Source organism: Belonocnema kinseyi, chromosome 7 (assembly GCF_010883055.1).
Source record: "Belonocnema kinseyi isolate 2016_QV_RU_SX_M_011 chromosome 7, B_treatae_v1, whole genome shotgun sequence".
NCBI classification, from domain to species: Eukaryota; Metazoa; Arthropoda; class Insecta; order Hymenoptera; family Cynipidae; genus Belonocnema; species Belonocnema kinseyi.
This window is the reverse complement of record NC_046663.1, coordinates 71,837,450-71,850,381: the sequence shown is the minus strand read 5'-3', so window position 1 is coordinate 71,850,381 and position 12,932 is coordinate 71,837,450. Positions and strand designations below refer to the sequence as shown.

The 12,932-nt window shown below is 30.0% G+C and overlaps 1 non-coding gene across 1 annotated transcript; it reads right to left on the bottom strand.

Moving 5' to 3' along the window:
* Window positions 1-8,764: 8,764 nt before the first annotated feature.
* Window positions 8,765-8,836, bottom strand: Trnam-cau. The gene has a single exon. It is a non-coding gene; the product is annotated as a tRNA-Met (tRNA).
* Window positions 8,837-12,932: the final 4,096 nt, after the last annotated feature.

The following is a 12,932-nucleotide window of genomic DNA, read 5'->3' as shown; positions in this document are numbered from 1 at the left end:
TAGCGCAGCTATACCCAAACTAGTGCCGTCGGCCGATGAGGCTGCCGCCGGCAGGGGGATGCCACCCCGGGCCGTTAGATTTGTTAGATTATCAAATAAACGTTAAAAAAGGTAGAAGAAGATCGGATAATAACTTTAAGAGTTATCGCACTTTTGTTGCATTCACAAGATTTGTAAATATTTCATTTGTTAGTTCGGATATTAACCGATTTTCAACAACTTTGTTTTCATTTTCTTTAAATTATACCACGAAATTCATTCAGCCAATTAAAATTTAATTGAGCTAAGTCTTTATAATTTCAGTTATTGCAAGTTCATAACAATGAAAGGGTCATTCGTGGTAGGTACACGAAAGTCGAGGAAAGTAGCCTTCTGCTCGCAGCGGGGAGCCTGCCTCGGAGCCTGCCTAGGTGCCCGGCCCGGGGTGGCATCCCGCTGCCGGTGGCAGCCTCATCGGCCGGCGACACAAGTTTGGGAATCGCTGCTCTAGCGCACTGTATTCCACTGTTAGAAATTTTCGGAAAATTCCGACACATTTAAGATACTAAAGTAACTGAAATTTACGAAATTAGGTTGCTGTAAATGAAATTCCGTAACTTTTATTGTAAATTTACTAAATTTTTATTTAACTTCAGCATCGGTTTCTGAAAATTACGTATATTTTCCTATAATTCCTAAATAGTAACATAAATGTAAGTTATCGTGACGTAAAGAAATGCGCAGTTGCGTGCGCACTCTTCGCTTCTCGAGCACGTGTGGCTAGCAGACGAAACATGAAGGTTCATTATTGGTGGTAATCTGCGTTTTGGAAAGATTTTTTTTTTATTTTTTACGTAAGGGGGGCATTTTATTCACTTTTTGATAGGACGCGTATTTTTCGTTTTATCCGTAAAACAGCATTAAAAATAGAAAAATCAAATTTGTAGAAAAAACGACACACGCTACAAAAAAAATAGAGGAAAAATTTGTATTTGATACATTTTCGGAAATCTTCTCAAGTTTTAAAGTATTTTCTGCTACAAATTTTTTGAAATCCATGAATTGAAAATATTTTAAGATGGTTAGAATTTTTCATATCATTTTTTAATAATTTAAAAAAATGGCCTAAGATGTTTTTACAGTTTTCTAGGTATCTTAAGAAAACTATTTCATTCTCTTGAAACCTTTCAAAATTCTTGAAAAACTTTTTTTTCAAATCATGTGAAAACCATATTTTGTTTAAAATTTTTTGAAGTATTCTCAAGTTTTAAATGATAAATAAAATATATTTGCTTACAATTTTTTGAAATCTAAGGATTTAAATTATTTAATATTTTTGTTTCAAAACTTCTAAATATCCTTTGAATTCATTTAGTTATCATTTAGAAAAAATGTGTATCCTGCGAAATAAAAAAAATTGCCTTAAAATCTTCCAGATACTTTTTCGACATATTTTGAAATCTTCCAAACTTAAAATGTCTGTAATTTCATTTTTCTTACTTTTTTATTTCTTAATATTAAAAAACAATTTACAGTTAAAATTTTAATATTTTATAAATAATGCTTAGAAGCGATGAGAAATAAATTGTAAAATGAAACAAAATTATTGTTTTGGAAATTTGCATTCACAAAATTGATAGTGGAGAAAAGTCTTAGCCTTTCTCAATATATAAACAAGTATAAAACAGACACTGTAAGTTATATTTACGCAGTATCGCAACCAATCAGGTTTTCGACAAAAATGTATGCGAGATTTCATGACTATATTTTTCAAGGAAAAGAATGTTTGTTTTTCAAAGAATTCTCATTTGTTAAAACTATTTTTTTCTCAAAACCAGTTCGATAGTGTAAAAAATTCTGTAGGCTTTATATGATTTATTAAATATAATGTCACTATTTATTTTAAAAAGCCATGGCTACATGTACTGTAATTTCGGTGCAAATAGCTGGATTTAATTAAAAATAAAAGCGTACCAAAGAGATTGGTCGAGTATCTCACAAGGAATTAAGTGAGCCATACAACGTAAGGATTAAATATGATTTGCAACTTTATCTAAGTATACATTTATTTTTAACAAGGCTCATTTTTTCAGTTTCCACTTTATATTTGTTTGAAAAGATACAAACCGGAAGGTCAGATTCTCATTCTGAATTATGGAATAAATAATTTATATGATGTTTGATTGATGATGATATTATATTAAATCTAAGGGGCACAAGGTTATATCTTGAGCCACGCGCCGAATGATCCTTAGCCTATTCTGATTCACTCTGGACCACGAAGCTTATGTCCGACTTGACAACCGGTCTGACCACTCTGTCATGCAAGCATTAAATAATAGCGACCCGGGGTTACTCTTTTGATCTCTTGATAGATACAGATTTTGAACTCTATTTGACAAAACTTTTATCTAGAGACTAAAATTTAAATAAATGCAATTTTAATCATTATTTAACCGGATAAGAGCCAAAACAGGTACATTGAAATCAAATATGTATTAATAATAATAATGTACATGTTATCGCAGCTAATACATTCAGTTCGCAACATAAAGTTGGTTCGCAAAATTGCTTTTTTTATTCCTGTTTTTTCAATTGGTTCATTTTTTTATTTAATTTTATGAATCACATAAATATAAAAGGTAATCATTTTCAATTTATAATATATGAAATTCTTTGAGCTTAATTTTAAGTTTTCGAATTTTTACAATAAAATTAAATTCATAATTGGAAAATAATATTTTTGAATCACAAATATATTAAAACCTTTGCTTAGAAGGTGACTATGTTTTTTTTTAACTTACTTTTATAGATAATAAGTTTTTCATCTTTTTGCTACATAAAATACTTGGGACTTCTGATATTATTTTTAATGAAAATAATTAAATTTCTAAAATTAGTATACTTCAATTTTTTTAATTTCAAGCAGGAGTGGAGTTTTTAACCTTCTTAGTTTATTATTAAAAAATTCAGAATAACTTCATACATTATGAAATTTTGTTAACTTTACCCTTTTTAAATTGTTTAAAAACTGTAAGCTTAAACATTTTAAACCTTGTTGATCAGTTCTCAGCTTTAAACCTTCAACATTCAATTATTTTAAACTGGAATCGTTTAAAATGAAACAATCTTGAATTCTATTCTTTAAAAATAATAATATTTTATAGTCGGAAAAATAATTTGAACCACGGATTGGCTAAATAATTCATTTTAACCGGAAAAGTCCGCGATTACTTAAATAAAGATTGAAATTTAAAAATTTCGAATTGAATAAATCAAAATTCAAAGGCTTCCATATTAAATAACATGTCAATATGGAATATTGAAAATCTAACAATTTCTAAGACTTAAAGGCTATAAAAATTGGGAAGTTTTTATTCTTGGGATTACTAATTTAAATCATTTCACTACTAGGCATAATTCCTGGAAAAAAGAACCATTCCTCGTAACTTTTTTTATTTAAGTTATTAAATTGTACAATTTAAAAATATAATCACAGTCATCTTGTTTCATATGTGTATATTATCAACGGGCAATGGAATATTTCGCGCGCGCCGAAGCGCGCTAATAACTGTCATTTTTAGTAACAGAAAAGTTTATACATTTTTAAGATATATTTTTTTTAACTAATTCAAGTATTTAATTAATAATATTGCTTAATAAAAAATCATTCTGTGAAAATTGCTTTTGTCTGAATCAAAGAGATTGAAATAATTAAAAATGTTTTGTAAAATAACTGTAAACCATAAATTACAAAACAAAATTTTCAAGCAGAAACCAGTTTCTTAGATTTTAAATTTTTAAGTACAGCAGCATATGCTGCAAATTTTGAGAAGCCGGCAATTTAATAATAATAGAGTGAGGATAACAGGTTGAACGCTAAAGGGGCCTATGCCCTATATCCTCCCTTTTGTAGTTTCCGATCCGACAAAGAAATTTTACCTACCGGAGAGATTTCAAGTTCATGGTACTGAAATTAGAAAGCGTGTTCTTTCTAAAATCTTTGGCTCCTTAAACTTTAAGTATGACAGTGCGGTCTCACAAACCGCACTGTGCTTCTGATATGTAGGTCCCTCGTCCTTCTGGCCTTTCACGAGGCTGCCCTTATTAGTAGCTTCAGTTTTAGTTGTGCTTTCCCCGAAGTAGGTGGAAATTGTTAAGTAATATCAACTGAAGTTCATATAGGCGGTCAGTGGCAGACCGCACGTCCACATTATTTATTATTTATTCCGTAGACCAGGGTATGGAAAGCGGTCATCTAAGAAGAATTTAAAGTCCCGTTATCCCTTGCTTGAGCTAAAAGTTACTACAAAATACAGAAGTGTGGACGTGCGGTCTTGCAGACCGCAACATGCTTCTAATATGTGCCCCACACCAATACGTAAAAGATTATTAATAATAAAAGTTGATTGAATTTATTAATTTACTACTTAATTCAATATCCCTGCATATACAGACAGCGGTCTGTGAGATCTCACGACCATGTTGTGCAAAAATGAAATCACGTCGAATATTAATGGCTAAAAATATTTCTACTAAACGAACATTCTCATTTCTTTAAATGTATCATTTCCCAGAAAAATCACAAAAAATATGAACATAAATGTAATTCAGTACTGATATATCTTTGGTCGTTAATATCATGTTAAAAGTGTATAATAATGAAGAAAATTAAGAGTCGACCTTAAGAGACTCTAAACTTAATTTACAAAGGCATATTTCAATAAATTAATTAATTAAAGATGTTTCAGTGTAATAAAAACCGTAAAAATCTGCAAAAAGTAAAAAAATAGTTTTAAGAGGCTTCTTCGAAAATAAGGTCACGAGAAGCTTGAAATCATAATACCATGGGTGACTTTTTCGCGCGACATCCGGCACGCAACATGCTGTAAAAACTTTATGGTGGTCACGTCAGTTGGTTGAAAACCGCAAGAGTTTAAATCAACTATCCAAATGACCGTTTTGGACATTTAATTATGTCGGTATTCTTCTTCTTTTTTTCTTTGAAAAGGAAGAGAAAGGTTGTGGGAGGGTGGAGGGGATTTTGCGTGGAGGATTTCGTCGAAAAGCAAGTGGGCCTGAATGGCCCTGTTGGGCATAAACTCATAAAGGCACCACCTCGATGTGGATTGTGGATGCGATGCAACACCCACTGAATGTATGCCCATGAACCCTGATGAACTCCTGAACTCCTTGTCTCGAGTTCGAGTATCCCGCCCTCCGGATTCACCGGAGGACAATGACGGAGGAATGGGTGTCAATGCCCAATATTTGCCTCGTTCTGTGTTTCTTGAGCCTCATTCCTTCATCCCCTACTTCTTTAATTTTCGTCACTTTTTCCACTATGAAAACCAAACTCGGCTACAGGTAGACAACTTTCAATTTTAATGAATTTAGGTTTCAGCCAATATTATCTGCGTTGTCACTGGTTGAATCAGTATTTTCAATTATCACTGGTGAACCAGTGATTTTCCTATTTTTACCGGGTGAACCAGTAAGTGACTCAACTAACAGCGTTACTAAATATACCAGTGATGCCAAATGATAGATTTAACCAGTGATATAGCGCTCCACGCGGCCAAGACATGAACTTCCAGTCGTGTGGTACGCGCGTGTCGCTGGTCGAATCTGTGCATTTCTCAAGTGAAAACGAACTTTATTGTGTACTAGTGTATGTGTTGCAAATATTTGGTTCCTGGCTACAACAAGTTAGACTCTAGACTCTAGACTAGACTCTAGTCTAGATCTAGAGCATATAATATCTTTCGTATGCAAGTGAGGAGGCTCCAGGCCACTTGGATTTAACTTTGAACTAAGCGACACGTTGACGTAATGAAGGACGTTCCCATAGTTAGGCGTAATATGTTACGACCTATTATATTGCAGAATGGCCCTCGTTTATTCTGGCCACAGTAAAGTGCGGTTTTTAAAATAAAATTTTGTAAAGATTAGCATCAAAGTGATGATATTTCTGTGATAAGTATCTGACTGTTTCGACCAGTGAGATGTCACTGGTTTATTTTAACAGCGGAAGTCAGAGAAAAATCGGAAATTTTGAAAATAATCTTGCAAAAGTCAGGGAATTTCTGTAAGAGGTACTTTAAATAACTGTCAAGGATGATAACTTTCAAATTTTAGAATTTTTATTTTAAATTTTTTATTCCGTTTTCAGAAGATTCTATGTTAAAAATGTTTCAAGATTAATTTCCTGGTCTTTAAATAATTATAGTCAGAGAAAATAAAAAATTTATTTAAAAAAATTATGGAATTTTGAAAATAAAGTTTAGCGACCAGCCTGATAAAATATGCAAGTTAGTAATTTATTTGCATTATATTTTTGTTTATATTTATATGAAAATTTAAAAAAAAATGTGTTGAAAAGTCATCCTTTTTCGTTGAAAATTCGTATTGTGTGGAAAATTCAACTACTATGATAGAAAATTAAATTTTTGTTGAAAATTTGTATTTGGGCGTTTAAAATTTAATTGGCACCTTTTTTTCTTGAAAATGCAACTATATTTTGAAAAATCATCGTTGGTTGAGAGATTAACTATTTCGTAGAAAAGTGATCTTTTTTCATTTAAATTTCAACTACTTGGGTAAAAGGTGAACTACTTTGTTAAAAAAATTTTTTTTTAGTCGATAATTCTTTGTAGTTCGAAAATTAAACTATTTGCTTAAGAATCCAACTGCTTTGTTGAAAAACTAATTGCTTTGCTAAAATTTTTTTTTTTTAATATCGACTATCACATTTTTTTATTGAGAATACATTTTTTGCAAATTTAACTTTTCGGGTTGAAAAATCCAACTACCTTCTAAAAAAATCGTCTTTTTTGCTTAATAATTTAACTATTTGGTTGAAAATGGAACTGATTTTTGTTGAAAATTAATCACTTTTGGTTTTAAAAAATCGACTGTCTGACTGAAGGATCGTTTTTGTTGGTTGATAATTAAACTATTTGCTAAAAAATTCATCTTTCTTTATTAAAAATGAACTTTTTTGATAAAAAATCATCTTTCCGAATTTAAAAGTCATCTGTTTTCTAAAACACTTAATCTTTTTGGACTGAAAATTGAAATGTTGGGTTGAAAATTCATCTTTGTAGATAGAAAATTCAAGTATCCGGTTAAAAAACTTGCCTAATTAGATTGAAAATTCATGTTTTTTGCTTCGTATTTTAACAGTATGTTTAAAAATTTAACTATTTGATTGAAAATTGAACTATTTTGTTTAAAAGTCCTCTTTTTCGGTCAAAAACTTAACTGTGTTGTTGAAAATTCCTGTCTTTTGGATTAAAAATTGATCTTTTATTGTAGAAGAGATATCTTTCTTCATTGTAATAAATAAATTTGAAATTTCTTATTTTTAATGTGAAATTATTTTCTTCCTTTTATAAAAAAATCGATGTTAAAAATGTTACAAGATTAAATATTAGCCTTTGAACAATAATGGTAAGAGAAAATGAAAAATTGGTTTTGGATAAATCAGTGAATTTAAAAATAAAGTTTTGCGTTCATCCTGTGTTTATCTCTCATATTAATACTATATTGTTTACCATTTTTTTCATTGTATTAAAAATGCATATAAAGCTCCCGAAATGAAAATTGATTAAGGGCAAATTGTATTCCATGATGTCACTAATTACTGATCTTCTATCTTTTAAAACAAATAAAATAAAGCGGTTAAATTAAAAAAAAATACATTAAATTGCCACTTTCTGGCCCATATAAAGTTATATTTTTGAAGGAAAAGCTTCTTTTTTTAATTTATCAGAATAACATCATCAAAGACAGTTATATTTGATTTGATCACCGTTGTAAAATGAGCATGAAAAACTTTTTAAAACCCTAGCTTTTCTATTGAAAATACGATCTCAGAATTGTGCTGATTACAGTGGATCAAAAATTAATTGAAACTTTTTTTTCGTGCTAGAAGACAATGATGCCTCCAATTCGGTTAAAAAATTTTTTAAAAATGGCATATTTTACTTCATTCTCTTTTTTTGCCAAAAATTATTATTGATGGTTTAGTGAAATATTCGTCAATATTGTTAAGTAATTTTTAGTTATTTAAACAAATTCAATTTTATATACAAAAAGCAACCTAAATTATGGTTCTTTTAGAAAAACCTGACTTTTTGAGAAAAGGCAATTATTTAAACAATTGAAATTTGTTTGAATTATTGAAAATTACTTTTAAATATTTATAATTATTCCAATATACCAGCAATAATAGTTTTTTGCAAACCCACCAGAATTTATTCCAAAACCCCCAAAAAGATCGATCCCCCGCAAAAACCTGCTTAAATAAAAAAGCCGAAAAAAACAAAAAAATGCCATTTTTTGGGTTTGGAACGCAATTGAGGGTATCAATTTAATGTCCCTCTATAAAAAAATTGATTTTGTACCACATATTTTCATTTTCTAATATTTCAACGGGATATTCTAATTATTTAAAAAAAGCCAGCGAAATAATCCATTAACGGTTAGTCGTGACGTCATAAAATGTTATTATTCATTAAAAAAATAATACACAACAGTGACCGAAAAAGTGGTTCATTGTGTAATCATTAACTATATAATATTTAATTCCGAAAATAGATTGATCTTTCAAACTTTCAATTTTTTTGGAAAGTATTTGTCGTTAAACTAAAGCGCTATTTTATTTGCATTTAGTAACTTTAATCATTTTCTGTACGAATTAGCTTGAGAAATATTTAATTTAAAAGTTTCTGAAGTCGAAAGAAATATTAAATATTCTTTAATAAAAGTAAAAAAAAAATTATAGCAGAGCGTGGTTTCGATCCACGGACCTCTGGGTTATGGGCCCAGCACGCTTCCACTGCGCCACTCTGCTCTATGGAATACGAGTGAGATAATGCATGTTAAGAAGTGGCCGACCCCACGTGCTTAATAAACTCATAAAATACTTTAATTTGTGTACTTTTTTAGCTTAAAGTCAATTTAAGAAATTTATAATCTAAATAAAAGTAATTTAAATTCTTTAATATATTTTTCTTAAATTTAGAGTTTGGTGACTGTTTCGTGTTAGTGCAGGGTTGACTTGTGGATGATGCAATCCTATAGTAACTGTAAGCTATCGATTTTCATATTTATTTATTTCATACTGGTTCTCTTTGTTTATTTTTAAATTAAAAAATCAAATACCTGAACAATAATAAATAAAACAATAATTGAAGTATTATCGAATTTGGGTGTCTGGTGTCGAAAAAATTAGACGTTTTGTGCTGAAATGATTTTTATAATATAAAACAATATTTTCTAAAATTTTATTTATTTTTGAAGAATACATTACTAAACATTGAGAACAAGAATTTATTGTTTCACAAGAACTGGTTTTTCGTGTTTTTATAACAATATATTTCAAAATTTTTATTAACATTTTTTTTCAAACAAAATATTTATCTTATGAATAAGAAGTAGAATTTGTAGATCATGTGAAGGTAAACTTTTTTGTTGGAGAGAATTTCAAATTTCGATAAAAATTCACAGGATATCGAAACGCCCCCGAGTATTACAAATAGTAAAAAAAAAAGATTATAAATACCCATTCAAGAAATTATTCTATACAATATAGGACGATTTGCGAAAAAAATCGTTACCGGGAATTATTATCTGTAACATAACTTTTTTTAATACTAAATCTGGAATATCTTAGTCAATTTTTTAGATATCTTATAGAAACTTGGTGGGTATTATATTGAGAACCTACAAAACTACGCGCTTTTACCAACTGAATTGAAAACCTTCTTTAAAAAGATGTCATATTCTAAAATTATTTTTGGTGAATCCGAAGCGAATTGAATCATAATAAAAATTTTTTAAGTAATTTTTTAACCATTTTTGACCTCTCGCGATTATTTTTGACATAAAAATAAACAATTTTCAAAAGTTGCAGAAACAAACCCATCCTCCCTTTTGTAGTTTCCAATCCGACAAAGAAATTTTACCTCTCCGGTATATACCGGAGAGATTGGTTAAATTCATTTTAATTCATTTGATTTTTTACCAGATGTCGGGAAAAATTGTTCTCAATAATTATTCTGTAAGTTTGAATGATATATTATTTGAAAATTGGAGAATGAATGAATGAATTAGTTTAATAATAAACGCTTTTTAATGTTTTTTATTTGATATAAAAAATTATATTTAAACTCTCTGAATCGGAATCAGTGAGATTTCATTGATTGAAATATCTGGAAATCGGTCACTGACAATCAGTGAAAAGACAATTATTCTTTCGGTGAAATAAACACTTTTGAGAGTTGACAGCACTGGCCCGTATTAATTTAGCAGTCATAATAAAATAGTATAGTATGTACACGCCCGTTAAGTAATTTTTATACGAGTTAGAGTATAATTATTTTAAATTATAATTATTTTCTACTTAAGTAAAAGAGTAAATCGGGCTTTACTTTAAAACTTAGAGGTTACGTTTCACATGATTTACTCTGGTATATTACTGAACTGATTAGTGAAAAAGTCCGGAATAACAGATTCATATTTAGAGAGAGAAAAATATACATATAGACTTAGCGGGTCTATTATTGTCTTTGAATAATAAACTTAACTGTACAAAAGTACAATAATAATAAATTGTTATATTATAGGCCCAACAGCGTTTTTTATTTTTCATCCTCCAAAAAATCAATGTTCTTTTTATAAAACAAAAAAGAAAGATTTAGCAAACTAATTCATTGAAATAACATTTTTGATTAAAAAACATATTTATTCATACATTTTCTACTATACGTCTTCAGTTTATTTTTTGATTTCGCAATTTTGTATAAGTTATACTCCCGGTCGACAAGTATATGGCCCACCTTGAGCGAAATTGGTCGAAATCAAAAGTTTGATATCTCTATCAAAAACTCATGTATTTAAAAAAAATTCAAAGTGGTTTAAAGTTTGAGTAAAGCTCTTTCAAATGCAAAAATTTTGTTCAATTTTTTTTGTTCCCAAAAAAACGTGTGTAATTTTCTAAAGAACTTGTAGATTTAAAAAAATCAAAATGAAATAGATGCGTAATTCTATTTTCTTTAAAGTGATCCCATGATGACATTTTTCAATAATAAATAATAATATAATATGATATGATATAATATAATATAATGCAATGCAACATACTATATAATACATTAATATAATATAAATAATAATAAACTAATTAATAATTTTAACAAATTAAATAAGTTACAGAACTCTATTCAGTACCTAAAAAAAACTCAATTTTCTCATCTAGAACTTATCTAGATGTATCAAGTAAACAATTTCTAGATGGAAAAATTTCGCTCAGAGAAAAATTTGTCTTGAAACAAAATTATCTTCCTCTTGCATGTTTTGTTTTGAACGACGTGAATATATTTTTTACACAAACAGAATTATTTGGCTGAAAGATTAGGTGAAGTTAGTCGCATAAGGAACATTTTTGTGACAAAAGGATTCCTGTTGAGACAAATGAAAATCCTCTCAACCTTAAATTTAAAAGGACATTCCATTTACGTCAAGAAACATCCTTTTGTTACAGGAGAATATTTCTCTGCGCATTTAGCTAAAACAGCTAGATATTTAGGTAACACAGCTATATTTTCTTAGAAGACAATCCAGCAAAACGTCTAGCTGGGACAGCTAAACCATTTTTTTAGTGGGACATAGGGACTCTAGAATAGTAAAGCATATATACGCGTTTTAAATTCCCGGGAATTGGGCCCATGGGTCAAGTTGTTCTATATTCAAGATTAATTGATCTTTTAACACTTTAACAATTGTTAAATCTCTCTCGATATTATCACTTGCTCATTAAACGCAATACATATTGTATGGAATAAAATAAAAAAATCGGATGTTGGACGGTTGGCGTAGATGTAGATGGTGCTGCAATTTACAAATGGTATTATTCCGATGTGATTCCGAACCGAACCATGAGAGTAAATGCTACAGCCACAATATGATAAACCCGATCGGTGCCACATCGGAAATTGGAACCAAATTGGGCAATTTCTTTAACCCTCATGATGGCAAGCTAAAATCGTGACGTTAAAAGGCAAGCCGGGCCTCTCAGGCCCATTGAAATTCAAACTTCTCTTTTCAGTAAATGTATAGAAAAACCTAAGAAGTTTGATAATTTTTATTCATAATTACATTTTATGATCACATTCCATTTAAATTTATAATGCAGCTTTGCAAAGTTTCGACACTTGATCGTGTTAACCAAATATTTGTTGCATGCATTTTTATGGGCCAAACCAAAATTTACCAAGATACGTTTTCTTGTGAAGCCGATCTGTTGCTCGCTTTTTCCAGTAAAATCGCGATGAATCACAAAAGCTGTGACTGCAGAGACTTTTTTTAAATCAAAAAACATTGCTTGAGGCCACTGATTCCTTTTACATTGAACCATATATGAATAGTATATTTGGCCAAGAGTGCCAACGCCTCCTTTTGTTGCGTTATAAAAAAGATTTATAACTTGTACTTTTGTTCCTTCTAAATACCAGCATTGTAACTATTACAACCACTATGACAACATAATCTCTACAACATCAAAATATCACGAGTTGCAAATGCGAGCGCTCATTTGAAAGTGTTTACGCGAGAAATTATGTTTGCACCTGCAAGCAGTAGATGTATTTTAGAAACAAACAAGCAAATATATAGAAATCCTTTAGAATAAAAAAAAAAATCTTTTTAATTGAAATCTATGCAATCAAACTGTTTTCTCATGCAAAAATGAGTGATATGCTTACTCTTTTCCTCGCGGTATTCAAAGTTGATGTTGCAATGAACAGCGGGCCTGAGATGCCCTGCTTGCCTTGTTGTGTGAGTACAAAATACGAGGGTGGATTGATAAGTTTCCGGCCTGACCAAGAGATGGCGCCACTAGGCCTACCTTGAGTTGGCGTTCTATAGTACCATCCTTAGATAGCTTGTAG